General features: G+C 39.9%; 1 non-coding gene across 1 annotated transcript; it reads right to left on the reverse strand.

Annotated features, from left to right (window-relative positions):
- Nucleotides 1-7,818: 7,818 nt before the first annotated feature.
- LOC118759268 (U6 spliceosomal RNA) lies at nt 7,819-7,925 on the reverse strand. Its single transcript, XR_004996072.1, has one exon. It is a non-coding gene; the product is annotated as a U6 spliceosomal RNA (small nuclear RNA).
- Nucleotides 7,926-12,000: the final 4,075 nt, after the last annotated feature.

Genomic DNA, 12,000 nt, shown 5'->3' on the forward strand with positions numbered 1-12,000 from the left:
GGGCTGGGCTAGACTGCAGCCCCCATCAGTGTGAGGTGGAATTGGGGGTAGGCGGGGCCCAGCCAGGCTGCAACACTCACTGGCAAATGCCAAGGTGAGTTTGACCATGCTGGACCGGGTCGCAGTACCCAACCAGCACACGTGAGACCCTGTGGAGAGAGGGTGAATCTTGCAGGGGGCTACATAGGACTTCGCTTCTGGACCACCACTCCCACTGGAGAGCATGAGAGCTGGGATGGGGCAGACCAGGCCAGGCAGGGCTACAACAACTGGTGGCCTGCATGTGAGCTGGAGCAGGGGAAAGTCAGGCTGGGTTAACTGTTCCTACTGATGCATGCACTAGCCAGAGTGGGTGTGGGTTGGTTGCGCTTTGCTGCAGTATCAACTGGAAGATGCTAGTAAAGGGGGCAAATTCTGTCAAGTTAAGCTGCAGAACCACTTAGAGAGTGCAAGGTCCAGGAGTGGGAGTGGGCCCATTAGGAAAATACTGGGCACCTTCCTCTTGGGTTGCCACTCCAACTGGTGAGCATGAGAACCAGGACTGGGGCAGACATGGCTAGACAGAGAGTGGCACTCACCAGCAGGTGTGTGGGCTGGACAGTGGGACTGGTTGGGTTGAATTGGGCTTCAGTGCCTATTGACATGTATGAAAACTGAACGGAAAATGGGACAAATTGGACCAGTCAACTGTACATACTGGCAAGCATGGAAACTACTGCAGGGGACAGGCCTGGTGGGGGTTATTGTGGGTTGCTCCGATTGGGCTGCAGCTCCCACTGGTTTGCATGAGGGCTGAGTGTGTGGTGGGCAGGATTAGGCTGGGCTACAACACTTATTAGTTTGTGTAGAAGACAGGGCTGGAGACAGAACTGACCCAGCAATTGCAACTACCAATGTGTGCAACAGACTGTGCCAGAATCAGTATTGGCCAGCACGCGCAAGAATCAGGTCTGGATCACCTCAGGAGCCTTCAAGCTATGGTTTGTGCCCTGATTTGCACATGGCTAGGTGGCATTTGTTCAGTCTCCTAAATATTAGCTTTGCTACTCACTTTTTATAGTGATCTCAAACGGTGAAGGAAATAATCTAAATTTCTTTGAACAGCTCTTTTGGCTTTTTCTCCACTAGAATCACTGACTCCTCAAACCTCCAGCAATGCAGGGAAATTAAAAAAAAAAAGTCAAGTTCATATATGTGAGATTGGCAGAAGGATGTGCAGGTTAGGTGAGAATCCACCCTGGAACTCCCCAGGCCCAACCCTGTGACAAAAGACCTTGAAAGCCTGTGGGAAATGGTAAAGCACATACTATTAAATTTTTTATTAGGCTGTCAGCTTTGTGTCTGTCTTACAAAAGCATGCAGCCCATAAAAATGCACTTTAGTTCTATTCAACTGATTTGATATAATTCCCTTCAAAATTGCTTACTTCTATTTAATGCCCTTGTTATACTTATGTCCCAAACAGTGAAAATAATGCAGAGCAAGCCATATTCTAAAATGGAAAGCAGTAAAGGGTAAAATAATTGAGACTCTGGGTCCTCAAAAAAAATTTAAGAGGAGTGGACCTCCTGTAATGTCGCATCTATTCAAAGCATTTCATTCCTAAACTTTCCACAGCAATAGGAAACTCGTTAACTTTTATAGCCAGGCAGAAAGGTAGTAGCATTTGTAGCTATGGAGATGTAATGGGGTCTTTATTTAAATGTTGCAGGGATTAGTGTTCATTTTAGGAAACAAATGAACAACAACAAATCACCAGTTGGATTCATCTGCCATGTGGCATTGGCTGGAGTGGGCCTAGGAGTTCACTAGGGCCACCTCCTTATGCTGTGAGCACATTACTGAGAGAAGAGAGACAGAGAAAATGGTCTTCCAGCTGCTGGTTCACTCCCAAAATGGCCAACACAGCCAGAACTGGGGTAGTCCAAAGCCAGGAACCAGGAGCATTTTCATAATTCCCATGTGGGTACAGGTTTCCAAGGGTTTGAGCCATCCTCTGTTGCTTTCCCAGGCCATAGCCAGAAGTGGAGCAGCTGAAACACAAACCAGTGCCCATATGGGATGCCAGAGTCACAGGGTGGAAATTTAACCTGTTGCACCACTGTGCTGTCCCCTCACTTTAAATATATTTTTTAAATGTTCACTAAGACATCAAGTTTATGATTTATGATCTCAGGGTTATTCTTCCTCCATTTCATGTAAGACAACATAAAGATAAGCATAGGAATTTAGAACATAAAAGCTTCTTTTTAAAAAAGTGTCTTCTGTTTAAAGATGACTATTGTAACATGGTGGGTGAAAAAAAAAAGAAAAGAAAGAAAAGTAAAGCTTCTGCTAAAAAAAAATAAGATGTTTTGTGACATAGTGGGTTGAGCCACCTCCTGTGATACCAGTATCCCAAACGGACACTGGTTCATATCCTGGCTACTCCACCACTGATCTAGCTCCCAACTAATGCCCTGGAGAACACAACGGAAAGTGGCCCAAGTGCTGGACCCCTGCAACCTGAGTGGATGAACCAGATAAAACTCCTGGCTCTGGCCTTCACCCGGTCCAGCCTGTCCATTGAGGCCATGTGGGCAGTGAACCAGTGGATAAAAGGTTCTCCCTTTCTCCCTCTCTTCCCTTTCTCTCTCTCCTCTCTCTCTCTAGATCTTTCAAATAGGTAAATTAAAAGTAAACTAAGGTGAGTTCTTACTTCCAGTGTCCCTCAAAAGTGCTGAATATTTATATGTAGACAGTCCCTGATTTACAATGGTTCATTTCAGCATTTTTTTGTTTTGTGATGATGAAAGTAAGCCCATATAACCATTCCAGCTTTCACTTTGGTATTCAATCATTTACCTTATATATTAAGCACTTTATTACAAAATAGATTTTGCATTTGATGATGGTGTTCAACTGTGGGCTAAATAAATGATACCATCATGTTGTACAAGGTAGGGGAGACGAGGCTATAATGGTTGGGTGTTCTGAATGCATTTTCAACTAACACAGCTCATACTTTACTTTTTAAATGAATAGATGTCTTATTTTTATTGATTTGTGATGCTGAGACACATAGAAAGCAGGATGGAGAGCTCAAATTTGCCGATTCACTCCCTAAATGCTCACATTTAGGCTGGGCTAACGCCAAACCCGGCAGCCAGGAATGCATTCCTGAGTAGTAGCAGCAACCCAACCACCTGAACCCTGCTAATGATTGCCACGTCAGGAAGCTGGGATGTAAACTCAGACACTGTGACTTGGGACCCAGGCCACATGGCTGTCCTCACAATGTCAGCATTTTCTACTGCAATGGATATGTCAGAATGGAACACCAGTGTAAGCTGAGGAGTATCTGCACACACATACACATGTAGAGAAATAAAAACACACTTAAAAATAAGGAATAATACACATTTGAAAGCAAAATATGAAAATGTCAATAATCTCAAAGCATCTCAGTCAGTGCTAGGGAGAAACTGGGAGCTGGCGATGCTCCCGGAGACCCTAGCCAGCCTGGCTTCACTCCTGAAGGGACCTTGCTGCAAGTTGCCCCAGGAGACCCTCACCTCAAACCCACTTCCTTCCATACTCTCCCCCCACCACTCCCCAGAACAAACTCATGAGCTGTTATGCAGAGAACCATAGCCTGGTCCTATGAGTAAAAGCTGCTGTCAGCAAGGAGTTGGCTGCATGTGCTGACAGCAGACAGAGGGGGAGCGAAAAGACACAGGCACACCAGGTAGAGGCAGCGCTGGAGGAATCAGGACTTCCGACCAAAAGTTCTTCAGTGTTGCCCAAATGTAATACAAAAGGAGGGAAGGGCTTGCACTTCAGGCTCACCCTCTGTCTCTAGCGTGAGCATCCCATCTGGGCATCAGTTTGAGTCCCAGCTATTCTACTTCCAATCCTACACTCTGTTTATGTTCTAGGAAAGCAGGGAATGATGGCTCAGGCAGTAGGCCCTCACATTCATGTTGGAGACCCAGAAGTTCCCTGGCTCTTAGTGAATACCTATATATCAAATACTGTGATTTGGAACAAAAGCAATTCTTAATACAATACTCAGAAAACTCAATCCATATATTTCAGGAAAGCAGAAAGAATACACTACTAGGAGTAAACATAAAAATAATGAAGTCTGAATAGGAATATTTTAGAAGTTATAATTCCAGAATACAATTCTTAAAAATAGAATTCATAAACCATTTGCTAGTATAAACAGGGGGAAAGAGAAAAAACTAAAATTACAAGGACTTTTTTTTCAGTTCTGAGTTCATATTTTTAACAAAAGCAAGAAGACTGTAATTCAGAAGGAATATGGACAAGAGTCATAAACAGTAATCAAATGAAATGATGTCAACTAATTTTCAAAAGATTAAGTTTCTCAATTTCAAAAAAACATGTGAAAGAATCTGAATGAGTTGGATAATTTCTGAGGAAATCATTGGGGGAAAAACACTCAGAGGATGACCTCAAAGAAGGTGAAATTCTATCAGAGTAATTTTCACAGAAGAGTCAAAAAATAGTCAGTAAGAAAGTTTCTCAAACATCATGCCCACCCACACACTTCCACAAAGAAAAGTTCAAAAAATCTTTAAAGACTTCAGAACTACAGCAATGTTTAAACTTTCAGAATATAGTTAAAAAGGGAAATTTCTAATTCCTTTTAATGAGACAAAATCTTTAATAATCACCATGAAACAACATTAAAAAAATACAGATCCATCTTTTGTACACTTTCACATCTTAACATTTAATTAAAAGAGAAAGGGAGAGTGAGTCACGCATCAACTGGCTCCGTCCTCAGGCGCCTGTGGTGACTGGGGCAAGAGCCAACACCCAGTAACACAGTCCTGTTCCCAAAGACATTCTTCCTGAGAATATAGAGAAATTAACAAGAACCAGTTAGCAAATCAACATCTGTCATTTGCTCCTTACATGTAAAACAATGACAGACTTCCTTAATGTAGGAAGAGCATCTATAAAGCAATCACAAAATGCTCAGTAAAAATATCCACGGGAAAAAGGCCATAGGAGTGTGTAGAAAAACTCAAGTACAGTTGCTGAGATTTTATCAGGACTGAGAGTTGCAGGTTAAAACAAATGGCATTTAGTATTTGGTTGTTTGGTTGTTTTGATCTGGAAGGAGAAATGCATACTGCATTGTAGCCTCACATCTGGATATAATAGTCTCCATTGCAAGTTACTGTACAGCCTCTTAAATGAAAAGCCACGATACAAAATCAACAACAGGAAAAAAAATAGAAATTTACAGCACCATGAAGTTAAATAACATGCTACTGCGTATGATAGTCTCCATTACACAGTTACTGTACATCCCCTTAAATAAAAAGCCACAAAACAAAATCAATAACGGGAAGAAAAAAAATTTTAATGCCATTAAGTTGAATAACATGCTATTGAATGATTAATGTGTCATTAAAGAAATGAAAAAGAAAATCAAGAACCTTCTTGAAGAAAATGATGCTACGATATGATCTATGAGTCAGTGAAGAATTTAATGAGAAAGTGTTTTGAAGAAACTAAAAAAAAATCGAAACATTTAGTTTTTACTTATCAGATTTTATAAACAATCAGAGAAGTCATGTTGCCTCCATTGCTGCTAGGAGTATAATCTGCTGAATCCACAATGGAAGAAAATTAACCCCACCTTGCCACAGATTAAAAATTCCCATTCTTTTTGACTGCCACTCTACTTTTGATGGAAAGCACACCTGATTTAATCAGGATAGAGTGTGATTGCTTATTTCTGCATTATAATAGCAATATATTAAAAAAATGTATGGCTAACCATCAAGAGAGTTGGTAGTTTATAAACTGCAGTGCATCTCTGCATTTTAATGCATTGCAGTAAAGTAAAAAAAGGAAAATATTTTGTATGTACTGCAAAAAATGAAATAAATGAAAAACCCAAACTGAGATAGTACACTCTATCTGGCGTGAACATAGAGATTCAATGACTCAACAGCTCAAAGCACTAGCAGCCTTCCAGGATGAGGGCTTTCTGGGACCTGAGGGAAGAAGACTGACCACAGGCCTTTAAAGCTTGTGCATGTTTGTTTCCACTTTAAAACTGATGGGTAAATCAGCTATTGGAAAACTCAGTGGGGACAAATACACAGAATGTGTCACACCCACAAGGCTTGGGATTCAGGACCATCTTTGATCAGTTTTACTATGCAATGCTGTAGCTTATGCCTCTGTGCCCATCAGTGTGTCATTGCAATCCACCGAGAGGACAAACCCCTTCAGACAGTCCCAGGAAGAAAAGGAAGCAGCACTGTGCAGGAGCAGAGGACACGAGCAGCAGCAAACATGAGCGTCAGCTTCAGAAATATGGACAGGAGGGCATGAGCAGAAGAAAGTGTGGCGGTTCATGGGGGAACCTCATTAAAGAGGCTTCAAAGGACTCCACACATCACACGCGCAAGATCAGATAGAAAGTTGCCAAAGAGCATTCTTAATGATAAAAGCAGCAGACCAGCAAAGATATTTGAAATATAGGCAACAAAAAAGAATAAATACCCATTAAAACGAAGTCTCATGGAAATAACAAAACAAATTGCTTAGAAGATATAAACAGGCAAGAAAACGAGCTAAAATGAACTGATAGACATATGCGAAGATGATTGATCATTACATTTTAAGTCCTAAATTTTCTTATGCTTCATGACATTGAACTTTGGAGGGTCCCAAATTTCTAATCTAGCTTTCCACTCTTCTCACCATATAGGCCCTGCAGCCTTTGGGAACCCCACCCTCACCCCACCAGCTGGACTGCCTGCTCCTTACTTGTCCCTGTCAGCCTTATTGGATGCACATGTATGTCAAATCATGCAGCATTTGTCTTATATCATAGCATAGCATTACCAGGGCACCGACGTTGCTGCAAATGAACAGATTTCCTACTCTACTGGAGCAGATTAACATTTAATTATACATTTCTTTCATTACAGTTTTGTTTTCCTTGTCTAGTCATTTGTTGATGGACATTTGGGTGGTTTTAATCTCTTAACATTATAAATGGCAGAGCCCGGCACAATAACGTAGCAGTTAAGTACTCACCTTGAAAACACCAGGATCCCCTATGGACGCTAATTCTATTTTTTTAAATATATTTTTATTTTGAATTTTGAATTTTGGTACAATTTTGTATAGGCTGGGATTCCCCCCCCCACAAATTCCTACCCCTATCAGATTTTTCCCATTTTGTTACAATAGTGAAGTCGTTCATAAGGAATCATAATTCTATCAGTCTCTTATTTAAGTGTACCCCAACATTGTTGATACAGACAATGTCAGACAGTCCAGCATCCGATTGTCTACACATGTCCAACAGTTTCATTGGGAATCCACCTTTTTGTCTGGAAATAGGGATGCATTTTCCATTACTCCCCCACATCTGTATATGATAGACCCCAGTACTCCATCACTATACATTTCCATAAGTGGGAAGCCATGAAACAATGTCAACAACTGGTATGAGTTAGAACAGCCACAACAACAGCAACAACAAACTACAGCACCATGAAAATATGTGCCGCTGTGTAACCAACATGTGGGTGACAAAAAGGAAACACAGAGTCTCTTGGGAAAAATGATGCCATCATATAATCCATGAGTCCGTGATGAATTCCACAAGAGAAAAGAAATTATTTGGAATAAACCAAACTGAAATTTAAAAAAAATCAAAAAACATGGATATAGCCAAAAAAGCAAACAAACAAAAAAGAGTATGGATTGGATTATTGAAGTTACACTTTCCATGTTGATTTCATTATATAAGAGAGAACATACAGTATTTGCTCCAAAAATATGTAATACTTCACGAATTTGCGTGTCATCCTTGCACAGGGGCCATACTAATCCTCTCTGTATCGTTCCAATTTCAGCGTATGTGCTGCCGAAGCGAGCACTGGATGCTGGGTCTAATGCCGGTGACCCCGCTTCCCATCAAGCTGCCTCCCTGTGGCCAGGGAGAGCAGTTGAGGACGGCCCAAAGCCTTGGGACCCTGCACCCACATGGGAGACCCAGAAAGATGCTCCGAGCACCTGGTTTCGGATTGGTTCATTTCCAGGCGTTGCAGTCGCTTGGGGAATGAACCATCAGCTAGAAGATCTTCCTCTCTGTCTCTCCTATCTCTGTATATCTGCCTTTCCAATAAAAATAAAAAAATCTTTTTGCTGGACTCTATGTTTGGCATATGCTTGCAATGGGGGAATCTCAACTAAACTTGAACTGTGGTTATGCAACAAGGTGGAGGAATCCACCATGGTGGGAGGGTTTGGGGAGGGGTGGGGAGAACCCAAGTATCTATGTAACTGTGTCACATAATACAATGTAATTAATGAATTAAAAATAATAAATAAATAAATAAAACAATTTTGTAAAATGAATTCCCTAGCAAAGATTCAAATTTCTCTCACCAGGAACTTTACTTCGACTTCACTTAATAAAGGATATTTCACTGAAAAAAAAAAAAGAGATATCTGAAACATTGCTAAATTCATATTCCTGGCCTCGTTTGACATTTAGCTTTCTTGGTGCTGTTATTGACATGAACAGAATAAATTGCAAGGTGCTAAAATTGTAAAAAAAATTAAAAAAATAAAAATAATAAATCTTTTAAAATTATATATATTATTCCAATGACTGTATTTTTATGTTCTGTGGATATATGGTTTGAAATAGGACACTAGAAAGAAATGATATTTCATTTATTATATTTCATGAACTCTTATTTTTCATAGTGAATGTACTAATTCCATCCCCTCCAACAGTGACAGTTGTGTTTTTCTCTACATCTTTGCTGGCATGTTAGTTCTTGTCTTCCTGATTAAAACTGTCCTAACACAACTGGGGCAATATCTTATTGAAATTTTCCTTTTCCTCAATAGCTAGTGATCTGATCAATCTTCATGAACCTTTTGAACATGTTTCTACTTTGTGTAAATGTTTCTTCAGGACACCTACTATTGTTCTTTTTATTGACTTGTAACAGTTTATTAAGCATTTTGTATGTTAACCCATATCAGATCCATGATTAGTAAAATTTGTGTCATTCTATGAATTAATTTTGTTCAGCATTACTTTAAAGCTTTTTTTAAATTTATTTTTATTGCAAAGTCAGATATACAGAGAGGAGGAGAGACAGAGAGGAAGATCTTTCGTCTGATGATTCACTCCCCAAGTGATCACAACGGCTGGTGCTGAGCCAATCCAAAGCCTGGAGCCAGGAGCTTCTTTCGGGTCTCCCACACGGGTGCATTGTCCCAAGGCATTGGACCATCCTCGAGTGCCTTCCCAGGCCACTAGCAGGGAACTGGATGGGAAGTGGGGCCACCGGGATTAGAACCAGTGCCCATATGGCATCTCGGCATGTTCAAAGTGAGGACTTTGGACACATGGCCACCGCGCTGGGCCTGTACAAGCATTTTTTTTTCTTTTTTAGATTTACTTATTATTGTTGAAAAGGCAAATATACAGAGAGAAGGAGGAAGATCTTTCAGCTGCTGGTTCATGCCCCAAGTGACAGCAATGGCCAGAGTTGAGTCAATCTGAAACCAGGTGCCAACAGCTTCTTCTAGGTGTCCCATGCAGGTGCAGGGTTCCATAGCTTTGAGCCATTCTCCACTATTTTGTAGGCCTAAGCAAGGGACTGGATGGGAAGTGGAGCATCTGGGACACAAACCAACGCCCATGTGGAATGCTGGCACTGCAAGGCACTTAACCTGTTGAGCCACCGTGCCTGCCCAGTGCTGGCTACTTTTGTATATTTATTTGGTTTGCTGAAACTTTATTGAGTTTGATCGTTATAATTTTTTCATGGAGTCTTTAATAACCTGTGTTTAAGATCATTTTGACTGTAAAGAAACCACTAATTTCTTCTTCTTTAGTTTTTACTTTTTAAACATTTATTCCTGTTTTCACGCAGCGTTACATGGAGGGAAGAGGAAACAAAGAGAGATTTTTCCATCCGTTAATTCACTCCCCATGTGGCTGCAAGGCCAGGCCCAAGTCAGGCCAAAGCCAGGAGATTGGAACTCTACCCGACAAAATGATGGTAGCAGAGCAAGTACTTGCTATCCTGGGCTGCTTTTCCTGAAGCATTCCAGGGAACTAGATCAGAGGTGGAGCAGCAGTCAGGCTTCGAACATGCACATCTGTATGGAATACCAGTGTCACAAGCCAAGTCCTTACCATCTACACAATACTTTCCTCTTTTCATTCAGATGAGTTTTGTTTATTTTCTTGCCAAGTTTCTCCCTCTGGAACTCTAGGACTATATTAAATGGAAATGGCAAGAGTGGGCTCCTTATCTTAATACTGACTTCATAGGAAAGGATTTTCACTGTCAAATATATTACCTGTGACCTTCTCACATAAAACCTTTATTATACTTAGGCACATTCCTCCATACCCAATTTACTAAGAGTTTTAGTCCTGAAAAATGTTGAATTTTGCAAAATGTTTTTAATGTATCCATGGAGCTGTTCAGATGACTTTTACCCTTCACTCTGTCACTGTGATGTGTCACAATTTTCAAGTTCTTTTTTTAATTCATAAAAGGAAACACATTTCATGCATTTTATAATTCAGTTTTAAGAGCATAATGATGTTTTTCCCCTCCACTCCCATCCTCCTTCCTCCTTTTCTTTCTTATTTTTTCTTTCAATTTTTACAATGACACATTTTCATGTTTTAATCACAAGCCTAACCCTCCTCTAAATAAAGAATTCAACAAGTAGGAAGCAGGAAAATCACTGTACAGACATGTGCTACAAAGAATCTAATATTAGAATGCCACTTTTGCTCATATATGTTAGTTTTTATACTCTGTATATTATTCATCAAGAATCAGGGAAAACATGACATTTGTCTCTGTGGGATTGGCTTATTTCATTGGGAATAATGATTTTTGGCATCATTCCTTTCATTGTGAAAGACAGGATTTCACTCTTTTTATGGCAGAGTGATGTCAAATAACGTCATATATCATAACATGATATATGTATATATACACACACCACGTTTTTTCCAGTGATCCATTGATGGACATCAGGGTTGACTCCATACATTAGCTATTGCAAGTTGAGCTGATATAAACATAGTGGTACAGATAAGCCTTCCATAACTTGATTTCATTTCCTTAGGGTAAATTCTCAGGAGTAGAATGGTTATGGGTAACTATAATCTCAGATTTCAGAGGAGATTCCATACCGTCTTATACAATAATCGCATGAGTTCGCATACCTACCAAGAGCATATTAGGGTACTTACCCCCCTTCCCCATCCTCCTCAGCTTTATTTATTTATTTATTTATTTATTTATTTATTTATTTATTTATTTATTTTACTTTTGGATGATAGTCATTCTAACCAGGTAAAACCTCACTGTGGTTTGTATTTGTACTTCCCTGGTGATCCTCACCATCTTTTCAGGTATCTGTTAAGTATCTGTATTTTATCCTTTGAAAATGCCTGTTCATATCTTTAATGCGTTTTCCTAACTGTGTTACTTACTATGATTTTATCTTAAACTCCTTATATATTCTTGTTAATTCTTTAACAAATGTATAGTTTTTGAATACTTTCTCCCATTCTCTCTGTCGTCTCTTCATTATAAATATTTTATTTGTTTTATTTATTGATTTTAAAATTTTTATCTGCTTTGCACTGCAGAAGCTCTTTAGCTTGATACAATCCCATTTGTTATTTCTGTATTTCATCCTTTGATAATGCCTATTAATATCCTTGAGCCATTTCCTAACTCGGTCACTTGATATGTTGTTGAGCTTCTTAAGGTCCTTATATATTCTGGTTATTAATTCTTTAACAAATGTAAGGTTTGTGAATACTTTTAGTTTCATGTCACTGTGGTGTGAAAAGATACTTGATACTGCTTCAGATTTCTTAAGTGTGTTAGGACCAGCTCTGTGGTCCAGATGTGATTTGCTCTGGACATTGTTCCTCATGCCCTTGAGGAGACT

The sequence above is a fragment of the Ochotona princeps genome, chromosome 6 (assembly GCF_030435755.1).
Source record: "Ochotona princeps isolate mOchPri1 chromosome 6, mOchPri1.hap1, whole genome shotgun sequence".
Classification (NCBI taxonomy): domain Eukaryota; kingdom Metazoa; phylum Chordata; class Mammalia; order Lagomorpha; family Ochotonidae; genus Ochotona; species Ochotona princeps.